The 23,145-nt window shown below is 36.6% G+C and overlaps 1 long non-coding RNA gene across 1 annotated transcript in view; it reads left to right on the top strand.

Annotated features, from left to right (window-relative positions):
• The window catches only part of LOC129349490 (uncharacterized), a 51,026-nt gene that overhangs the window by 15,661 nt on the left and 12,220 nt on the right, over nt 1–23,145 (top strand). The window contains exon 2 of the long non-coding RNA XR_008602515.1: nt 14,047–14,151. This is a non-coding gene — a long non-coding RNA (uncharacterized LOC129349490). The remainder of the gene's footprint in view (nt 1–14,046; nt 14,152–23,145) is intronic.

The raw sequence follows: 23,145 nt of genomic DNA, 5'->3' as shown, positions 1-23,145 counted from the left end.
GGGGAAGTCAAGAGTATGAACACATCTTTATAGGGTATTCATCCTGACTAACAAGACAAGTGCAGAAAGCTGATGAGCAGTTATGAGTAAGTTATGTTACCTTGACAAGTTGCATTTACTGCTTTGTTGCCAATGGCAACCACCCTGAGTGAGTGAAGAGGAGAGGTCATCAATAACAGGTCTGTGTGGTGTGGGTGGTGCAGGCTGTGTGGCATGTGTTTTAGAAGTGATGGCCAGAGGCCCTCTGTCTCTGCAGCTCAAAAAATATGGTGTCATTAGCATCTGTGTCTCCATAACTGGGACTGAAGCTGAAGAGGCCCAAACATATCTGGTATGCAGTGTTTAGGAGGCACGCAGACAGGATAATTGCTGGGCAGAATCTGTCCGCAGCTCCAGACTTTCAAGTGTTCATTGCCTTTGAGCGTTTTACACCCCAAGTGGCTGAATAGCCCAGGGGAAACAAGGTCTGCGTTGATTTATTGCTGACCCTTAAGTCTTTTGTTTCTTAGGACCAAGGACAACTTAATAAGCAACCAAAGTCTCAAAATTGAGGTAGTATTGTCACTAATGTTTGAATGGATATTTGTTGGACATCCAAATCAAAATGCTACAGAAGTAAACGTAAAATAGAGCAAGTGTGTTCTGCTTTTATCCCTTGTGGGGCATCTCTGACATGTTTGGCTGCATTTCATGACCACGGCAGTCTCACTGCCAGCGATTAAACAGAAGAACAAAGTGTTCTCATTGAGTGGAGTAAGATTTGGACCACTGTTGGTGTGTGTACAAAATAATGAATGTTGATTAGCTGTGGATTGCTGCAACATATGCTGCTAAATAGTTTATGTAGGGCTACAGTGATCGTCATTGTTTCTTAACTTAATTTTCTTTTGACTGTGAATGCATGTTCAGGACATTGCATTAACTGGTAAGTAAAACTACACCAAAGAATGAAATCCCTCCTCCTTGTCGTGTCTGCGTCTTTATCTCTCCGTGCCTCCCTCAGTTTCTTGTTAAAAAACACAAAAAAGAGTTCATAATTACTTGCATATGGTCCTTGACTGGCAATCCAGTTTATTTGTGTGTTGACCAAGACATATTTATAGTCAAATGTTATGTCTTGCCATGAAGACGTTCATCGTTATAATATACACTTGTGGAGATGGCCTAGTAATTGACGACATGTTGAAGAAAAGAGTAAAGTGACTGTGACTTTTTATTTAATTCTAAGAGCAACTGCCAGCATAAAATAAACTCCATCTTGGTCAAAGTTAAGATCTTGTCTGGATTGTCACCAATCACCAACTCTGACGAAATGTTTGTATGAGCTGAAATAGATGCTGCTCATTTGAAATATGTTGTATTCAGTTGTACAGTTTTATACAGGTTCTGTTAAAACAAATAGTCTCTTCACAATGAGTATATTATTGTTGCTTCTTACGGTTCAGTACAAACTGGGATACTGTTACCTTGCGTCAGGATTTAGCTCAAATTAGAGCTGGAATATCTGTCCATTTGAACAAACCCCTGCTTAGCCCTCTAAGGTATGGCTTGAAGTATGCTAAACTTCAGCCAGCAGCCATTACTTGCCAGCACTATAAATGCCCAGATGTCAGTACCTAAGCAAAGCCTGCCATGAGGAAAAATGATTAAGACAAGCAGAATCTCCAATACACACACAAAACACCAACAGCTACTGAGAGATAAATATTTGCTTGAGGTTGCATATCGCTTAAATCCATCAGAAGTGACTGAACAGCTAATGAATTTTCAAACAGTGGCTCTAAATTACATATATGTTCATAGGATCCACAAAAATCTACTCTTCCCACAGAGGTTAATGACTAATTTTAAATGTGCTCACAATTTTTGTGGAAACTTGAAAGCGCTGTGACACTTTGCAATATTTAGACACTGACATTCAGTCTGTAGCCAGAAAATAAATAGTGACATGGCTTTTCATTCAGAGGCCACCTAATGGCTTCCATGTTGCTCTGCAGTGGTTAGTAGTGGTGGTGGAGTCATGGAGTTAGATGGCGGTTGTGAAAAAAGGTGAAATCAGCATGTGTAACTGGAAACATATGAAGTCTAATTACGTAGTATCCATATTTGACATCATGGAATGTAAGACTAAACTCCTTCTCGGGTGTCAAAAAAGGAACGAAACATTTCTAAATAATTAATATGGAAAAATCATTGGAGAGGGCTGGATAGGCCTTCACCATGTTGTGCAGTGGCATATTTTCTCCATTTGGTCAGAAGTGGACAAGAAAAGCTAGATCCTTTTCCGCTTTGCATTTTGAACTCCACCCACATGACCAAATAAGTCCACGAAGCCATGCTGTACTCCACCTTTCTTTTCTACAAAGCAAAGGGTTTTGAGGTCCGATTAAAAATAATACTTTTTTCCTTTTGCAAGGATTTTATGACAATGGTATATGCATGTACTTGTGTAATTATTCACAGGGACATATTAAGGCTCCAGACATGGGTGTGTGCTCATGCAGACATGGAAAACCCACTTGAGTCTAGGAAAAACTGCTTAGATGAAGAGAATTAAAGACCTTGTCAAATGACCGTTAGTGGTTAACTCTCTAGAGGTACAGCCGTGGAGAACGATGCACCACAGAAAGTGATTTTGATTCACAGCTTTTGCAGTTTCCAATCATAACTAAACAGACAATCTCCCACCTAAAGTTAAAACAAGGGGTCGGAGTAAATTTGATTCCTATATTTATAGCCTGAGTTCTTTATACAAAAACTGACAGTAAGTGACTGTTGAACAAGATTAAAAAACCACTTTATTGATTGTAAATGGTCTAGTAAAGAAGACCTTTATTTTTGAGTTACGATGTGATGAAAAAAAACTAAAAAGCTATGGCTCATGAAATATCTATAAATACTCATAATGTAGCCAAAATCTGGAGTCTAAACTTTGTATAGTAATTTTTGTTACACCTCATTTTAAACAGGAACACATATTAAAACACATATTCCATGGTATGTCAGCCAAACACTAATGTTGTTAAGAGATTTCTCCAGGTACAAATTCATCCTTTATCATTAATCTTTGCAGTAAAAGTGAAGATATGCAACTTTTCACTACACATTTCAAGCTGCAAGACTAGAATGCAAAGCATCCAACAGGCAATACAACATGTTGAAAAATGTTTTCATGTTTACATATACATTTTACAAAAATGTGTTTTCTCACAAATTTAGCTTTTAACTTCCTATCAGCCAATAATTTCTCCTGCCATTGCTTTAGAATGTGTTTTATCTACTGTATGTGTATGCATTTCAATTTTGTATTTTTATATATATTTTGTCACAGTGTACATTTTAGATCTTAACTGTACTAGGAACAGCTCCTGAGTTGTTACTATTCTACAGTTTTCATGACTGTCTGCTTCTACAATTGCTTTACAATTACTTGTCAGACTGAGAAAAACCTGGTATTTTTACAAATTCAGTATGGAAACTAAAACGCATTGCAATGCACGTTGAGCATGTTAAGCTTAAAATGGGAAGTTTAATCAGTTCATGTATCTGCATCTATTTGTCTCCATCTTTATTTCTGTATGTCTATATTGTGACCCAGTATAACCATAGAAATCAATCCTGTTGATTTATGCTTTTCGCTGCAGCTGAGGTTAGTGCTCTTATGTGCATTTATAGCCTTCTTGCTTTGTGTGTGTGTTTGACTGGTGTGTGGTTTCTTTGTTGGGAAAACCTGTCAGAGCTTGATTGGCTTCTATATAATTTAGTCTGGCTTAGATGGATACATGCTTTTGATGTAATGGCACTACTGTTATGTTGTGTTTGAGGATCTAAAGAAAGACTGTCTCTTAAATACAACTTGTAACTGTTGGTTTACACCTCAGAATGATTTGACCCACAGTAGGACTCCAGTGATATTTGCTGTTGATTAATGTGAAGGATTTTGATAGGCTTGATTATTATTTTCTTGATTTCTCGTTTAGTTATTTAGTAACAATTGCAAGAAAATTGCAAATAGTGTCCAGTCCCAATTCCCAAAGCTCAATGTGATGTCTTTGGATTTGTTATTTTGTCAGATAGACCATTCAGAACCCAAAAATACAGAGTTAACTGTCACAGAAGTGTGTGGAAAGTATTCAAATTTAACTTCCAGCTCAGATAATTTATAAAGATTACTCAAAATGATTATCACAGTCAGTTGTTTAACTAATTGGATTAATTTGTTAGTCACTGCAGGTGTACTTTACATTTTGCTTCACAGTGAGACCAAATTGCTTTAGATTAAATTGTTTGTGGATGAGTTTTTTTTACTGGAGATTTTCAAGAAATTATTAAAGTGATTTGTGTTAAATGTCACAAAAATGGTTGTAATTCAAAGTATTGTCATGTAGCTAATTCCTCAATATATGAAACTGAAAAAAATAAAAAAATGGAACAGTTACACGTGTTGATTTGGGAAACCACTTTAAAAGGGCTGTTTAAGTGTCAAAAACTGGCATATCTAATCTGGCTATTTTTAGTGTAGCTGTGATACTATGAAATACAGTATATTAGCATGTTGCTATATAGCCATGTTAAATTAAATGACAATGGCGTCAAAGCTTTATTTGGGTAATTGTGTGTATATAAAATGTACTGCATTTTGTGAAATCACACCTGGACTGAAAATAGCTCTATCTGATAACCCAGTTTCTGACAACTAAAATATCACAGAAACAGCACAAACTTCACAATACACAAGTATGTAATTCTGTACATAAGTAAATGAACTAGTGGAGTGCCTGTTCTAAAGATGGTTATTTGGAATGGGCTGATTGTGGCTGGCAGAATGAAAGAGTGATTGAAGTCATGTGTCGCAGTGGGAAAGGTGTGTGTTAGCAATCAGACAGCAGATTCAGGTTGTCAACATTTAGCTGTAATGATTAAACTGCAATCCAGATATGATATAATTTGCATTGATATTCGTTTTTTTTTTTTTTTACTCTATACGATTTTTCTTGTGTTGTTATGGCAATAATGAACCAAAATGAAGCTGAGCACACACGCATATGTGCACACACATACACAGCACACCTACAAGTAATGCTACCTTTTGAAAAGAGGATGCTTATGAGGGTGCACTTTGTGCTGTGTGCATGTGAACACGAGGAGCAGAGCTAATGCTAGCAGAATAAGCCCTTGCTAAATAATCAAACACAGCTTTGACTATTTGTAAACACGCTTTTAATCACCACCAAAACAACATCACACAGGGCAGTAATACCTTTGCATGTGTTTTGGGTTTAGAATGAGCTGCAGTCTATAAGCTTTTTTGAATGCAGTGTCAAAACCACTGGACAACAAAGGTCTGTTGACAATGTCACTGAAAACATCCAAATAACTTCACAATTGCACTTCCTTGGTTCCCCAGCAATATACCAGCCAAGTATGAAACAAACTGAATGAACAGTTGCTGAAGAAAGTAAGGAACAGACACACACACAGAGACTCAATAATTTAATAGTGAGATAGTTTGACATTTTGGATTTTTTTTCTTAATGGTGATTATGAACCAATAAAATCAATATCCCTACATGTTTGTTTGTATGCTGTACATAATGTAGCTGGAGAGAGCAGCTGCTTAACAAACATAGCATAAATAAGTAACCAACATCTTTATGCTAAGGTCACAGGCCTAGTTGGTCCAGCTATATGTTAACCGGACACATAAGTGTTAATTTCTCAGCTACAGTTTAATTTTTGGCTCCTTGACATATATTTGGTCAAGTAAATATTTGGTCCTCTTTGAAACAGTACTTACAGATAATGGTGTTAGGAAGAAACAATATAACCAACAAAAATATCAATAAACATAATTTTCTGTGGAAAATAGTAAGCACGCGCCTGGCCTCAGAAGCATGTATTGTCACCTTTAGCAGAAATAACCTCTTGTACGAGCTTTGCATAACTGTCCACTAGTCTTTGAAAGCTGAACATTTTTTTTACCACCCTTCCATACAAAATTCTGCCAGCTGTAAAATATTTGGGGATTTCCTTGCATGTACTGCCCATTTCAAAATCTCCCACAACATTCAGTGGGATAAGTTTGGCCTTTTTCCTGAACAAGGCCATTCCATAACCCTTCATTTCTTTTTTTGAGACATTCCTTAGTGGATTTCCCAGTGTCCAGAGGATCATTGCTCTGTTCTTTAGTTGGACCTTTGACGTTAGCATGAGTGTCACATTCAGCCAGAAAATACACTACATGCGTTTGTCTTCTGAGGAAGAATATCACCTTACCTCCCTGCCTAAATTTAGATTTGTATTTTGTCAATTTTTTCTTTGCTCTGAAGTTTGCAAGTCTTTAATATATCTTTAACGTCTTTAATTTGTGTCTTTTTTTTTGAAGTTTCCATGATAAACATGTTCGTTTTCTTCTTTCTGTGAGCTTCCTGTCTGCATTTTTTCTCCTAACACCTGAACACATTTCAGGCACAGAAATTTTCCTTGCTTTGAGCCCTGTGCCCAGTCCCTGAGGCAGCAAAGCAACCTCAAACCATAACATTTCCACCACCATGCTTCACAGTTGGTATGAGGTTCTCCTCCTGAAAAGTTGTTTTTGGTCTGTACCAAACACGTCTACTGTTACTGTGGCCAAACAGCTCTATTTTTGATGCGTCTTTCCAGAGCACGTTATTCCAAAAGACCTGGTGTTTGCCTATATTTTCATTGGCAAACTGTTTGGCACTAATGTTCTTTTTGGACAGCAAATGTTATTTCCTGGCATGCCTCCCATGCAGGTCCAATTTGTGCCATCTTTTTCTGATTACAGACATGCACTTTGACACCAGCAGTTAGAAGAATTACGTGCAGATGGGGTGATTAAATTTTGGGGTTCTTGGAGACGTTTTTATTCCAATTGCTCTGTTCATGGGCTGAATCTGCTGGAGCAGCAAGTCCTGGATAAATGGGCAGTCATTTGTGGATAATTTTCCTTACAGTGAAATGATTTATTTCAAATACTTTAAAGATTTTCTTCAATCCTTTCCCAGTCTCTCAAGCATTCATGTTTAAATTACTTTTAGGTTCTCAATAAGAGAGGATACACCTGTCACTCCCTAAGGAGGTTCTAATCAAAGGCACCTAAACATGAATCGATGATTCAAATTTTATGGTTTTGAACATGTGATAATGTACTTTGTTTTTCCATGCGACTTAGCTGGGTTTCATGCGATAGCATATGTTAATAACTACAGACTGTCAGTTTTATGTGTAATTTGTCTGAGTCTGTGACCTTTCTTTATTTGCTGTCTTTTAAAGAGGTTCGAATGTTTGTCCAGATATGTTTTAAGAAGTTGCCATGGGATGTACTGTGTGACTTAACACGTCACTATTTCCTAAAATGTCAGGATATTCCACTAAATTGACACTGAAGCTTATTAAATGCATCAAGTCGAAAAATATAAGTCATCCCCGAAACCATTGAAAGCATTCAGCTGAATAATTTTATCTGGATCTATGCATTTAAGACTGACTTTTACACAGAGTGTTACTCACATGATCTTGGGTCAGTCCCTTCTGGATTGTAAGCCATGCAAGTGGCATGCTTCTAGTGATGATAATGTTAGTTTGTCTTTTGTTGGTTGACTGCTTTAATCCAAAGTGAGCTATCTCCACTAGATAAAGAATGGCATGTAAAATTTGAACAGGTATTCATAGTCATAGAAGTGGAAGGTCCCCATGTTTCAATTATCACCACTCATAGGTCAAAGTTTTTCAGCTATTCTGTGAAATCTCTCAATAGTATTGAATAGATGTGCGAAAACTATTGTCCATACATTTATTGTTCCCAGAAGTTACTGTATGTTCTAATGACTTTGATCCCCTGACACTAAGTTCACTGTCAACATATTTTACATTTGTCACAGATTTCTTCTGGCACAATCTTGGGATCAGTTGTTTGGTTTATAAGAAAACACCTGCACTTCCAATCAGCTTCATTTGTATTTTGCTTGGTGATAATTAACAAATGGTCATGCGCTAAAGCTTGCTGCTCAAGCATGCTGTCATTAAAATATAGCTCAAACCATTTTTGTGCCTAAGTTCAGCCTCACAGAGCTGCAAACATGACTAATTTATTTAAATATGACTCTGCTGTAGTGTTCCAGAAAATCTAAATGCATACAAATACTGTGAGAATAGGATTCTTCCTCTCTATATGGCATTGTTAGACCTCTGCTGAAACCTGGTTTTGGCAATTAGTGCCTGAGTAATTGTATTAAACCTTTCTTTCATAAACAACATCCCAGAAAACTAACAAATAGTGTATTTGATTTTCAATTTTACGTGTTTGTACAGCACCATAAAATACATTTCTTAAACTTACTCCTAGGCTGTAGGCAGTTAATAACATTTATTAATTTTCAAAAAAATCAATAATGCAAGATAGAACTTATTTGTGCTTTATCCTACAGCCAAAAAACGATGCCATAACCACAGTTCTGAATCTCTCGTTCCCAAAATGTACTCTTACGTCAGTTGCGAGATTCAGTGCTGTCTTAATGGGCCTTCAAATGGGGTAGTGTTTACCATGTTTGTTGTGTAAATGGTAAACGCAACCATATGTCTATATGAAGACCACCCTCCTATAGTATTCAAGACCTTGTAAGTGGAAATTTTCTGACGCTGCCAAGTTCACAAGTTTTGACACACTTGCTGACATTTTCAGAAATGGCCCAGGTCATTGAAGTTCATTCTTCGTAACTTAATAATGACAAAGAAACATGTTAATTTTCCCAAATGCCTTTCTTTCTTATGCATTTACATTCACTACATTGTGTTACTCACTTGTTTGCTGACTAAATAGTTAGCCTTTCTGGCTTTTAGACACAGACAGTCAAGTCCATGTTGCTGTTGCCTAAAAGTAGCGTTCCAATGACTCACATGTTACCTCTTGCACCCCAAGCATTCAGTGTACACGACTATTCATATGGCAAGCTCCATGGAACTCACAAGTTCTGTATGAAAGCAGCATTAGACTGTTTAAGGTTTGGATCACACATCAAAAGGTCGACCAAAAGAGCATCATTTTTTCCCCTCAAAATCACAAACTGCGTCTTAATGTTATGTCGGTGATTTTTTTTCAGTGGCTTTCCTCAAAGGTTCATTAAGAGCCTAAATTGTCTTGAAAATTCTGCTGCTAGACTCCTGACTAAAACATACTCATTACTATACAGCTGTACTACATATATGTTCCTTTTATCTTTCATTTGCATGTATATAAAGCCTGTTCATAGTCGAGACTCTACAAAGTTGTAGATTCCTTGATGTATATGTGCATTTACATTCACTCAGATCCTCCCATGTGGGTGTGTTGGTTGTTTATTACCACCTCCATAACATTGAAGATATTGCGACAGTTATAGCAATACAGAAATAGATTGCCAAATAATTTGGGCTAATTTCAGAAAAATTCAACAGATCTGAGTAATTAACATTTGAAAAACAAGAGATTGCAGAAATTAACACGGCAGCAAAAAAGAAAAGCATACGCAGAACACCGTTTGCACACCCCTTATTGTTGCAATACCTTTCTCAGTCAGTGAAGAGTGATGACCCTAGGAAGCATACTGTAAGAGAGTTAAAGTATTGCTTTAATGCACTGCTTTTCTACATTGCAGTAGTTTTGAAAATGTTTTTAATCTGAGACACAAAATTATGAGGATGTTACTACATTATCTCTTTATGTAGAATTATAGATATTTTACATGGTCTACAATTTCTACAAGGGTTGCTGTATCTTCCGTAACCACCCTGTCTGTGCAATCTCAGGGAGACAAAGGAAGTATGCAGCTCTGGGCACTGAGTCAGAGGAGCAGGAAGCACAGAAATCCTTCATATAAATGAATGTGGAACTGCTGCCAAATAATAGCAAAGCACTTGATTTTTAGAATCTGTTTTGCCCAATAAAATGGTCACGTGTCGACGTGTTCATGGAAAAGACTAAGTCTACAGCCATACTAGTGTTTCTGTGATGCTGTATTTGGGCACAATGTCGCTTTGGCCAATGTGGTCACAGTAGCATGCTAACACTGACAGAATGAAAAGGCTAACATGTTTAACAGGCTTAACGTTAACTGTCTTAGCTTTGTGTCTGAGGATTAGCCCTGAATACAAACTACAGTTGAGGTTGATGGGAATCCTATTAGTACTGCTTGTATTTGGTAATTGTCAGAGAAATTTTCTGAAGGACACACAGAGTCATCGAAGTCAAAGCAGAGTTTCTTTAATTCTTGCAGCAAGGAGACAAGCCTCACACAGACGTACAGGGTTGTCTGAATATTAGATTCTGAAGTACACATTTTTATACAAGTTATACAACAGTTGGAAACTTTGTCACGAATGCTCTCCATTCCTGCTCAAGTCCTGCTTAGCGAGCAATGCCTCATATCAGGCAGTCTGACTCAGCAGTTGTTTGAGCAGCTTCAGCTTCTTATCAGTATAACAAACCACATTTTTCTAATAATAAAAATGGATTAGATTTATATAGCACTTTTCTAGACACTCAAAGCGTGTACAATAGATCCATTATTCATTCACTCACACATTCTCTGTCCTGGGGCAGACTGACAGAAGTGTGGCAGCCAATCCACGCCTTCGACCCCTCCGACCACCACCAACATTCACACGCATTCATACACCAGTGTGAGTGGCCACACTGGAGGCAAGGTGGGTAAAGCGTCTTGCCCAAGGACACAACAGCACATGACTAGGACAGAGCGGGAATCGAACCGCCGACCCTTTGATCATTGGACTGAGCCACAGCCGCCCCATGAACAGTAATAAACAAAAATACTTTGGGTTACCGAAGTGATACTCACGATTATTACAATTTGTTTGCAGGGTACCATAAATTTCACCACCTAATAGCACATGAGATATGTTATTAAAAACAAAATATAACTACAGAGGAACCAATAGTAATCAGTGATAAGAATTTGTTCCTCTGAACATAAATATTTGCAACAAATTCTGTTGTGATCCATCCAGTGGGTGTCAAGATATTTCACACAAAATGCAAAGGTGAACATTGAGTAGTGCATTTAGTAAAATCAAGACACTGAAAATTTTCATGCTAATGTATTCAGTAATGGTTGAGATACTTTAGACCAAAATGATGGACTGAGCAAAAGACAGACCCTGCTGTCTCTGTTACTGTAAAGAAAACTGATGTAATTGTTTTAACTAATGACAGTGATGATGAAATATCCCCATCTGCACAGAATTCTTAATATAATCATTACTGGGCTCATCCTCGTGGCCTAATACTACATATTGATATTTTAACATCTCTGGTTTGATCATTTCATTACATTCTCCTTGTTTCTTGTCACTTCCCACTTCCTTACCAAACAAAGGCGTAAATGTCCAAAAATTCCTAATAAAATATGCCAGTCCTGCAAAATTTTGAAACATGTTTTGATTATTTTTAATTGAAGGTTCCCTAGAAGCATAACTATGCTTTCATTAATGTGATGTGTTCCTTGTCATTTCATATCCAAACTGAAATTCCAAAATTATGATTTGTTTTCTGAATTTCATGACAGGATTTTGTACATTTGTCTCTCTTTCAGAATCACTAAATTTGTGGACACATTTACTACACAAAATAAATATATTTAAGCATTACTGTTCAGTAATACCAAACAATGTAGACCAATCTCATCACATCAGCTGCATTTTTTTCAGACTTCACATTCATTACTTAGTGATGGATGCCTGTGAGAGCAACAGACCATGGCTCATTCTCTGATTGCCTGTTTACAGGACTCTGACACTTTTATAGGTCTCCTAATACCATTACAAAGTATTACTTCAACAGTAGGGCTTGCGCCTTTCCTGTAGAATTAGATACAAAAGGCTGTTTGCTTTGATCATTTCAAGCAGCATAGTTGTGAAAATGAGCTTTTGGTGAGGCTATGTAAGGACTTGTTGACATTTTGACTTCCACCTTGTCGGTGTTGTCCTGACAAATGTAGTTTATTTGCCAAAACGAGAATTAAATGCACTAAGATAAAATTCTGAGCATCTCAGAATAATTCCTAAAAAAATACATATACTGTCCTTACTGTATAAGATTAATGAGGTAAAAATGGAAAACAATTGATTAATTCACCATTATTTTCTGTATTTTTGTCCAATATCAAATCTATTTCTAATTTTTCTAACTTTAACTTTGCGTTTCACTGCACATACTGTATGGGCACGTGACAAATAAAAAACTCTTTAATCTTGAATCCTAATTCTTATAAAATATTGAAATTGAACATTTGAGAAATTCAACATTTTTAAGATTATCAAAATAGTCACTGTTTGATTTTGTCAAACGATTAATAGGTTATTCAAGTAAACATTTTTATGCATTTTTTCATAAACTTTGTTTTTTTAAGTCTGTATCTTACACTTGTGAAGGTAAAGGTTGATATAATTAATTAATTTAACTTTAATTAATCTTTGCCTCATCTTTACGTATTTTCTTCTGTCGTTAGTTTCGTCGCTGCATGGCTATATAGACCAACTTTGTAGCTGAATATATTTTCAATAGATGCACAAAATATCCACAAACTAGCCTTATTGTCACTGTATGGCAACACTGTGCTTTGAGGAGTCGTGAGGTTGAATCATACCACACATTTAGCACAGTTACATATATAGTGGCTTTGTAGGCAGGAAGGCAGTTCCAATGTGCCATAAATGGATATGTGTCTACAAATGAGATGTTAAAGAATGATGTTTTATTGTTATGGGACTGATGTTGGAACTAAAGCAGAAAAATAGTATTTAATACTTCAGTGACAAATTAATAAGGTAACCAGGATGCAACTGGTACACAGAAGACTGAAAAATTGGAAATGATAGAGGTGGCAGTTAGGAAAGCACGAAATTGACAAGCATCTCATTGTTGTGGTAGATGGCACATCTCATGATCTTCAAGGTCATTAGGATCTATCGTGAGATCCACTGTGACTGTCACTCCATGATTATATGTCAATCTGGATGGAGACATTTCTCTAGAAATCAGTCATATTAACCTGCTCGATGGAAACTAAATGATCAGCAAAGTTAGTAGGCCTCATCCTCCTGGTGCTATGGGTGTCTGCAAAATTTTTTTGTGCTCCATCTTGTAGTAGTTGAAAAACGTCTGTCACGACTGAAGTAGTAGACTGACCAACAGCCTGACATTGCCTTCCACTGAACCACGTCACCAGTGTGACAAAAAAACTCAGCAGCAGTCGGTCGCCAAGACGACACTTCATTCAGCTGTCTCGCAGTAAAAGTGTTCCAGTTTGTGAAGGCACTTAATACAGCTCTAACAACACAGCAGAAATCAGGAGTGACACAATAATCCAAATTGCAGCAATTCGTACTTTTTGGAGAAGTCACAAAAGTATTGGTGACCAAATGTAGCAAGCCTTTTAAAAATGAAAGTTTTTTAGTTGCCACAAATGTTTGGTCAGTCATTTTCTGTGGCGAGGACACTCGCTCTGCTGCCTAGCTAAAGCGTAATAATGTTGGGCCTTCATGGTTACCACCTACTGTTGAGGCGCAATTGAAATACATGAGCATGGCACCACACAGCCACAGTGCTATAGTCCACTACATAGAATGAGTTTAGGATTATGATGCTCAACATTTGCTGCCATGTAAATGATATTTTTTCGCCTTAAGCAATTTTTAGGTCGATAACCATGTACTATGTAGAATGTACTAGGTGATTTGCAGAATATTCTATTATATTAGATTATTTGTTGGTACAGAAATCCTTTGTTTTCTTTATTTGTTTAGTATTTATTGTGCTGCTGTTGTGTTTTATGCATTCCTCCCTGCTTTACATTACTTCCAGTGGCATCTGTTACGTCAAACCAACCAACAAAATACCTTGTCGTTTATTTTACCTTGTTTACATTGTTTGCCCTCATATTTTTGTTTCACTGTCAACAGTTGCATCTGGAAACAAATCTAGTAAATTAGTGCATTCTCCTTAAATGTTACTTTAATTCTGTTTTATAGCTGCTGCTGCTGTTGAAGTCACAGCCGAGTAACGGGCAGCTGGGATGCCATGTGTTTGAACAGCCCCAAGATCTTCCACATATAGCTCCACTCCACACCCAGCAGGTAACCACATCATAGTAAAAACATATTCAATACTTTAAGGAAACCTTATGTGGTATATATGGTAGTAAATGAAGTTATTTTTCTATCCAATGCCGGTCTTTCAAAAGAATGCAGATATTGCTAGTAATTTTGATTTATGTTTTTCTCTGTGCTGATTAGAAATACCTTCTCCATTGCTCTTAGTATAACTAAATGTAAAGAAAATGGTCACTTAAAAATAGTTTTTTCTAGTCTATATCTCTTTATTGATGTTATGTCTTGTTCTTTTGGGTATTTCTTTCCTGTAGTTGAAAATTAATTGTTAATTTGCTTTAGTCAAGATGCCAAGTTTCTCCTCTGTTAGTTCATTGGAGACCGACTTCCAAGATTGATTTATTTTTGGATAATTCAATATATGTATATGTATATATGTGTATATATATATATATATATATATATATATATATATATATATATATATATATATATATATATATATATATTTATATTTATATATATATATATATATGTGTGTGTGTGTGTGTGTGTGTATGTATATATATATATATATATATATTTATATATAACATTCTCAGCTTTCTGTGTAGCTACAAAACTAAAGTCCTACACGCACAATATACTTTATTACCTAATTTACAGCTTAAGCAGAAGTATCTTAAACTTTACTTTTCGTAAAACCACTGTTCAAACTCACACCCCAGGACATCAGTGACAGAGAGGGCAGACTTCCAAGCTCATTTTAACTTCTGCATCTTACAGAGCAAGAAACAAAAGCGTAGAAGTAATGGCTGCAAGGTAAGGTGAGGAGGGGGAGAAAAACCGGTCAAGATTTATTTGTCTTCAAGCCATAAAATGTATGTAAAACCTGCTGTAGCCACTTGGAAGTTGTTGTCAGCGAGGCTGACTCAGCTGGACTTAAAGTACTCCAGAGTTTGAAATGAATTGTTTAGTGAAGCAGACTTTGACACTGCAAATGATTTTTTTTTAACCAAATATTGATTTACTGTCATAAACATTAATTAGAATAATAAGAGATAAGTAAATAATAGATATAGAAAAGAAAAATAATGTGGCAGTATAGTGCAGGAGGTAGGCATTTAACAGTTTGAACAGTAAAACACACTAAGTAAAATTGTAAAAATGAAAAGTAGGTCGTGCATAAATCTTGTAGAGAAAAAGAGCTGTATGAGACACATTTTGAAAGTAGAGATGGATTCTAGTTTAACTGTCTGCACCAAAATGTCACCTTACATAGACAAGAATGAAAAATAAACTGAATTCTTAACTGGAATGCATTTCCTTTATTTGTCATACTGACATTACAGTGATGCGAACAAGATGGCATACATAATTGCATTTATTTGGTCTACAGAATGCCTCACAAGCTTGTACATATTTACTTAAAATATGCAGGTTTGCCAGTGTACACTGTGTACATGATAACTGTCAGTATAACTTAAACTGGATATAATGAATGATATGTGGGCTACAGGACGTAAATATACAGCATGTTATAGTTGTGCTGCTCTTCTAAATGCAGAAAAAAAGAGATGATGAAAAAGCTAAAGCAGAGAAGTGCTTTTGAGGACGTATGGCTTTGTTCTAAGATGTAAGAACTTGTGACAAGGACTGCTTGACAGGAAATGGTACTGAATATCTCCAAAAATGTGATCTTATCTTGTTATTTAAAGTATTCATCGGGAGTTTCCCTTTCATGCCACCAAAGATTTGGAACACCTGGAGACTTTTTTTTTCAATCTGTAAACAACTCTTATTATACCCTCATGCAGTATGAGAACGAGCAGATAACAACTTTCCCTGTCCCATTGACAGGATGTGCTGAAATATACATAAACAAAAACGGTCCACCCAGAGTGCCCATCAATGTCCCTCAAACTGCTCAGTCAAGTCAATGTGTATGTGTGAGGGGGTAGTCCTGTGGCCGTGAGAATCTATGGGAATCTCTTCTGGTGTGTCTCTAAATATAGTTCTCAAAATGTGATGTCTGTAATGTTTGTGCAGCTATCGCAAAGATTTAATTATCAAATTAACAAAGTCTAATTTGATGTCCTTTTTTCGGTCATTCCACCATGCCTATAGCCACAATTCAAATATCTGATTATTATTTCTTTATTTCAGTAAGAGAAATTGTGGATATAACATTGTAGTTCAATGAAACACAGATCTTTGTGTAAAATCTCAAAGTCAAAGTTTATTTTTGTAACCAATGCAGGTGTTCCTTTAAACACCTTATCTACAGTCACAGTCATTCACTTATGTATTATCCAGTTGTAAATTTTCAGCGGCAGAAAAAAATAAGAGACAATATAAATAATACTAATATCACACCAACACTTTTTTGTGATACTTGATAATTGTTGTTATTCCACCATTTCTGATGTAAATCATAACTAATTATGTCGCTAACTGTTTAGATATTTAAGCTGCAGACAAATAGGCATAACAGAGACATTGTGCACTGTGCAGTGCACTGTATCTGAAAAAGCTCTAACATTTAAACATATTTCAGAAAGTGTACAGTTGTTTTCTTAGGCTGTATCAGATTTCTAACTTTCATACATCAACAAAATAAAGATGTTAGACCTGCAACACAACACAGTATTTTTGCTCTATGTAAAACAAAGCAAAGTATTAAAATCTGCACAGGACTCTATTGAATCTTCGAATTGTTTTGTTGTTGTCATCCTGCATTGCTGGTAGATGTGAAACAATACATGCACCAAATGCTGGAGTTTCTCAGAGATGAAAAGCAAAACAGGAAAATCAATTGTGTAGTAATAGAATTTTGCATTATATAATATCATAATTCAATTAACATTGCATTTTATTTTTACATAAATCTGCTTATTGTTTACACTGAAACTGTTATTCTGCTATTATTATGTTACTGCATTATTAAATTATGATGACTTACATTAAAGAAAAGAAGTAGTTTTGCAGTACTGCCAGTCTTATCCATACATAGCATCTCCAGTTTGGTGAAAAGTGTTTTAAAACTCCACAAATAGAGACGGGACACTAGATCAGGGCTGTCACAAAGGGAGTCTTTATGCATACAAAATTCTCAACTTCTGCAAAATCCTATTTTCAGTCAGTACAGTTTTAGGTATAGAATGATTCTGACTGCTTAAAGAAATGTATTGAAAACAACTGCACTGTACAACAGCAGTTCCTGATTGATTCAAAACAGTGATGCTCGCAGCCTGCAAGTCACATCTGGGTCCAGCTTAAAGCCGACCACCCGATCAATTTCTTTAGCTTTTAAAGCTAGCGCCTTTCAGTCAGTTCAATCTGCAGTTTTCGGAATGCAACTGGCAGTGTATGTGGAAAGATTGGACGGATAAACATTAAATTGCTTCCAATACTGTACATCTCAACTGGCACTTGGAAATGACTTCTCCAGATTCTTGGCCAAATTCAACCAAACTAAATGGTCTTTTTGTGTTTACTCTGACCTTGTGCAAGGTCATGAACAAATTTCTCTACACTGGGATCTTTCCAGGATTCCACAACAGTCAAAGCAGGCTTAAGAGAACCATTTACACATCGGAGTTATGCAGGGAGGTGTTTGGTGGACCACCAGGATGCACTGTGAAAAATTAGATGATTTATTAGAACATTTTATCTGCTTCCCAGCTTAAGGTTCTGTACAGTGTCTATGTGTTCAGTCTGTTGAAAATCTGAAACCTTTATTAAAGTCCTGAATAGAAACTTTACATCATTTCCATTAAATTCAGTTCTTTGATGGAAATGACCATAAATACTAAAATATTAGATGAGTTTGATGTATATTAATACACTCATCTGGTCATTTTGCATTTTTTGCTTCCTATATGTGCATTTTTACAAGAAATAACTTCCTGAATAAAAAATCTGAGTCATCTGGAATGTTTGTGATGTTTTAAAAATAGGTTGAAAACATCAAAACCTTTCTGTCATTTGTTAATGAATGCACTTTTCCTGGAACATTGTACCTTACTGCCTATTGTTAGGTAGTGCGGGGAATGAAACATTAATATTAGTATCTCATGTTAAATATTTTGAACTATATATGGCCAGATGATTGAAACAGTCGATTTAATTTTTCTTCACATTCTCTCTCTCGGCTCCATATTATATCTGGCATATTGTATTTGTTGCATTGCCTTCCTCTCTACATTATTAGTCAACAGGTTAAAATTAGTCGGATGGCCTGATATAGCGTGTTAATTTGTTCCCTGTGTCTTAGTCTCCAAATAATTGCCATATAACAACATGTAAAACCCTTTGACGCATTTAATGTCTTAGCGATGCGGATTATTTTATAGCCTCTTCACTCGTTAATTATCCAATTAAATCGAAAATTAATTGAAGCTCTAAAGGGCCGATGCACTTTTCTGGTGATCCAGTAGCACAGTTCAGCGTCCGAAGTTTTTTGGAGTTTGTTGGCTCCTCCATAAAAATCCCACGCAGGAAGAAATAGTGTGAGAATGTGGTTTTTCCTTCACCCAATTACTCCCCTGAATATTTTTATTAAAGTGCTTAAATTTCTCGGGCTGCATTTGGTTTGTGTTTACGTTTCATTTATGGAAAAATTCACGTCGACAAAAGATGCAGAGATTGTTCAAATCATCAGTTTAAACAACAAAATAAGGAGCAAACGGGACCTGGATACGAAGTCAGAAGTTAAATCTAATGAGGATATGAGTTTAATTATTATTTTTAAATTGTATGTAATTTCTATAGGGTGTTTATATATTCTTATTACTCAATTTGTCTTTGTTTAATCGTGCGCTTCTTTTTAATGCGTTCAAAATCCGATTAGAAATGATATATATATTAACCGGATACCTTACGGTTCAGACAGTTTCACACACGTTTCTGCTCATAGACGATGCCAAAGACGACAGATTAGACTAATATTTATAAGAAAATCGAATCTGAAATAGAATCAGGTGTGATAATCGATATTTTTTTCGCTTTATTTGAGTCCGATTCATGAGGATTACACAGTGCAGCCAGAATTACTGATGACGTTCAGATTTAAAACAACAGAAAAATAACATTCAGTTAAATATTCAACATAGTGCAATGTTGATATAGAATATTATTTATCCACAGCCAACTTCTTTAACATAATATTATTTACAGAAAGCGCGTTATGGGCAGGACTTGTAATGCATTAGTCCTCTGTGGGAAGATCGATCGGCAGACTCGCAGTTTCTTTCTTTTTTTGTCTTGCGGCTCAGATAAAAGTTTTTGATGAATCTATTTTTCGGTAGGATCTGATTTGAACCTCGCTTATACAGACGGCTACTGTTTTGGTTTACGAGCGAGGTGATAGAGGTGAGGGGTGTCCTCTCCTGAGCACACCCAGCTCTGTCTGAGCTCAGGGACTTTGAACTTGAACTTCCCCTTGCTCATCTTTATAATGCGAGCAATACACCGGAACCGGTGAACCGCTGATTTTTGGTCTGTGGATTAATTTGCGTCGTTAACCCATCAATCCGTCTCAGCCCGTTTAGGCCATTGCAGGGAGTGCTGGAAAATAATGGAGAGCCGCAGGAGCTGTGATGAAGTGTGTAGACTCGCTCAGACAGCAGGCGACAGCACAAAATCAACGATGTAATTCCACTTTGGTTAGGCCTGCTTTGCCTTCAACTCTCTTTTCTGTTACACTACATCAAACTAGTGACCTGGAGGAAGTTTTAAATTAAATCAAAGATATCAATTCAAGCCTTAAGCCCTTCAGTTTGCAGGATAGCCATGTTTATTTGTTGCCCAATACGCATGACAGAGGGCATTTAGCTCAGACCTGGAGGAGGTCAGTTTATTTTATATAGCAAGTCATTCTACTTTTAGTTTCTTATGCTGGAAATGGCGTTCCCTACATTTGCATTTTTTAATCACCAAGAGTCTCTGAGCTCTGAAAAGACTTCCCAATCGAAATCTCCAAATGCCTGCTAATTTTGGATTTGCTCTTTGTGCTTTTCTCGCTCTCCAACTCCTCCGTAAATACGTTTTTTAATCATTATTAATATTGGTTCTTTGTTGTGGTTGAATTGTAATGACTGAAGAGAACAGCACGTGACAACATTGGGGAAAAATTTACAGTTTAATGACTTCATTTTACCTCAAGGGTATGACGCAGAGGCTGCAAGGTATGCGCCAATAGTTGCGTGAGTCGCACATATGATTGATAGCAGATAGGTGCAGTAATGCACACAAATGCCTCTGCTCATTTTAAACAACGTTGCTTCACTGCAACTCGTCGAAATTGCATGAAAGTACTCGTCTTTTTGGAATTATCTAAATGTATGAAGCCCCAGATCCACAATATAGCTTAACCCAAGGAAAAATAGTTCAAATTAACCTTTATATCTGTAAACCTATTACTAAGCTCGTGTAAAAACTGATGTTTTTGTCCGATTTTTGCTATTGAAGTCAAAATTAAACCCGCTGAATTCACATAATCAGTGGTAAACGTCAAGTTCTGAACTTCAAAACGTTTTCAAAAGTCTGGCTTGAGTTAAAATATATTTATTTACATACATACATTTATTTAAAACTCTTCATATTTTGCCTGAATCAAGATGGAAGCATATACCCACAGCAACGTGCATCGGCTGGATTAGATTGCGATTCAACCAAAAAACGTTAATAACGTAATGTCTAATATTTTAATCCCAATGTAGTTATTTTTTTCGAATGCTTGACGGTTTTCTGTCATGAACATGACTGTATAAAGCGTGGTCCCGGTGCTTCTGTCTACAACCGACTGCCGTGGATGTTTCCTACATAAGATATTTAGAAACAATTCAGATTAATAGCCCTGCCACGTTAGGTGCCTTTTACTTTTTTGCCTTGTTCGTGTGATTCAATGTGGCTTCCTGTGCACCATTTCACTTTAACATTTCCTGCATCACAACGACTTAACCAACAACAAGCAGGTGCTGACATAATTTTCCAGTTCGCAGCTCCTCCAAACCAACTACCTATTTGATTTTAGACTTTCCACACTGTCGCTGTTGACCTGCTGCACGCTGGATGAGGAAGTTGTTGTCCTTAAAATCGCTTCCAGTAAATTTCCCAGATTTTTTATTTGGTGTCTTAAAGCAAAGTGGGCTTCACACGGTGGGCTGTGTAAATAAACAATTTGCGTATACCGATAATAGCTGGGATCATTGTTGACATTTTGCACAGCAGAATATAATCTACGTAAAGCAATGCTAGTGTATCAGTTGGGGTGTAATTCAAGTAATACAGTTCATTCCAAAAGTTTTGTGATGACACAGAAAGTAGGTTAATGATAATAATAATAGTAATAATAACCAAGCTGCATGGCACATTACAGTTGAAAAGCTTGAATTAATATATGGTTCAGAGGAAAATGCACATCTTAATCGTGTAAAATGTATTTATATTGTTCTAAAGAAATATGTAATCTGCGATGCTCTGATCCACTGTTCAGAAAACAGTGATTTAATTTTCCTCTTTTTATACACTGACCTTTTGTTTGCCTTTAGAACCAGTTTTTATTTAACACAATTGCCTGCACATTTTGTCAGAAGGCGATGCAGCGGCGTCCTAAGCTCACAAACATTCATAGCGTGTGTCCTCGGACCTCTGTCAGCATTGTGACACATTTTCCATATGAACACTTTGCAGGCTGCGTGGTGTTACAGGCTGTACTGCACATTAACACGAATCCAAGTAGTGTAGAAACTGGCCTATTACGCAAGCCTCAATATTTATGAAGATACCCTTGAAGGTTATTTTGATACTGTTTCCTCTGGTGCTGAAAGGCCAGCCACAGTTTGCTTAAAGTTGCCTATTGAAAATATGATAACCTTAAAAAACATCACATTATTGAAGTGGTTCGGTTTGATCAGCGTGATAATCAGCTGGAACATACACATTAAACCATTGAAAACTTTGCATTTTCCAACATATATTGATTGGAAGGAAACTTAGTTTCCCAGAGATCTATTTTTGACAACAAATGTAACCTTAAAAAAGATTAAAACACACTATCGACATGGTTGGACCCCTTTCAGTGAACCTAAAATATGCCGATGAGGGCTTTCCTCTTTGAGAGATGATTAATGATGAACGTGTGTGTCTTTTGTTTTGCCGTCTGGGCGGATGGAGCGACCGCCTCTCTTAACTTGAACTTGGACTTCCGACGAGACGCGTCAAAGTGTGGATTTATTCTGTCTGCATTCTCACCCGTTCATCCTCTGCACTGCAGCAGGACAAGTAAGAATGTATGGTCGCAGCACGCATTTTAAACAGCTGTACACCAAAGATTTGAGCACATTTTAAACGACATTTCGTGATAATATCTTGGTATCATAAGCCAAACAAATATATAATAAAATATTGTGTGTCAAACGTTGTATTAAAAACATTTGGTCTATATTAGCAGAGCTTATTTGGAGACTGTGGGTAATGAGTGATGATTTCAAGCGCCGCTGTTGCCAACTTAGTTCATATAAAGCTGCAAGAATCTCATGTCTAAAGTTGCTCACATTTGTATAGGAACTGTCCTGTTCAACTTATGAAATCAGTCTCCCAGATGTTTATATCTATTTCTGTGGTTATGCTTATGTAGCCAGGCATCTAAATTGCTCCAAATTCTACAAATGTTTGCGGTTAAAATTCTCGTCAATAAACTGGTGTTGTGTTCCTGACCATTTCATTGCAGTTTAGGACTTTTTCTAGAATTTTAAATTTTTTTGTGTTGCGTAAACGACGCGCAGAACATCAGATTATTAAGTCTGATTTTAAGAAATCCTTTGCAGCCAGGGTCGAGCGATGAATCATTGGTATAACAGCTGAATGATAAGTGTCCTAAATATAAAGGCTGCAAAGCCTGTGATGTATTTTGTAAATCCACTGTGGCCTGGCTGCTGTGGTGGTCTGCCAGCCTGTCCTGTGTCCTCTGGGCGCGCCTCCGCCTGGCCTGCTTTATTCTGCGGTTTAGCCACAGCC

The sequence above is a fragment of the Amphiprion ocellaris genome, chromosome 8 (genome assembly GCF_022539595.1).
Source record: "Amphiprion ocellaris isolate individual 3 ecotype Okinawa chromosome 8, ASM2253959v1, whole genome shotgun sequence".
In the NCBI taxonomy this organism is placed as follows: Eukaryota; Metazoa; Chordata; class Actinopteri; family Pomacentridae; genus Amphiprion; species Amphiprion ocellaris.
Note: the sequence above shows the minus strand (reverse complement) of the source record. Positions and strands in the feature narration are given on the sequence as shown.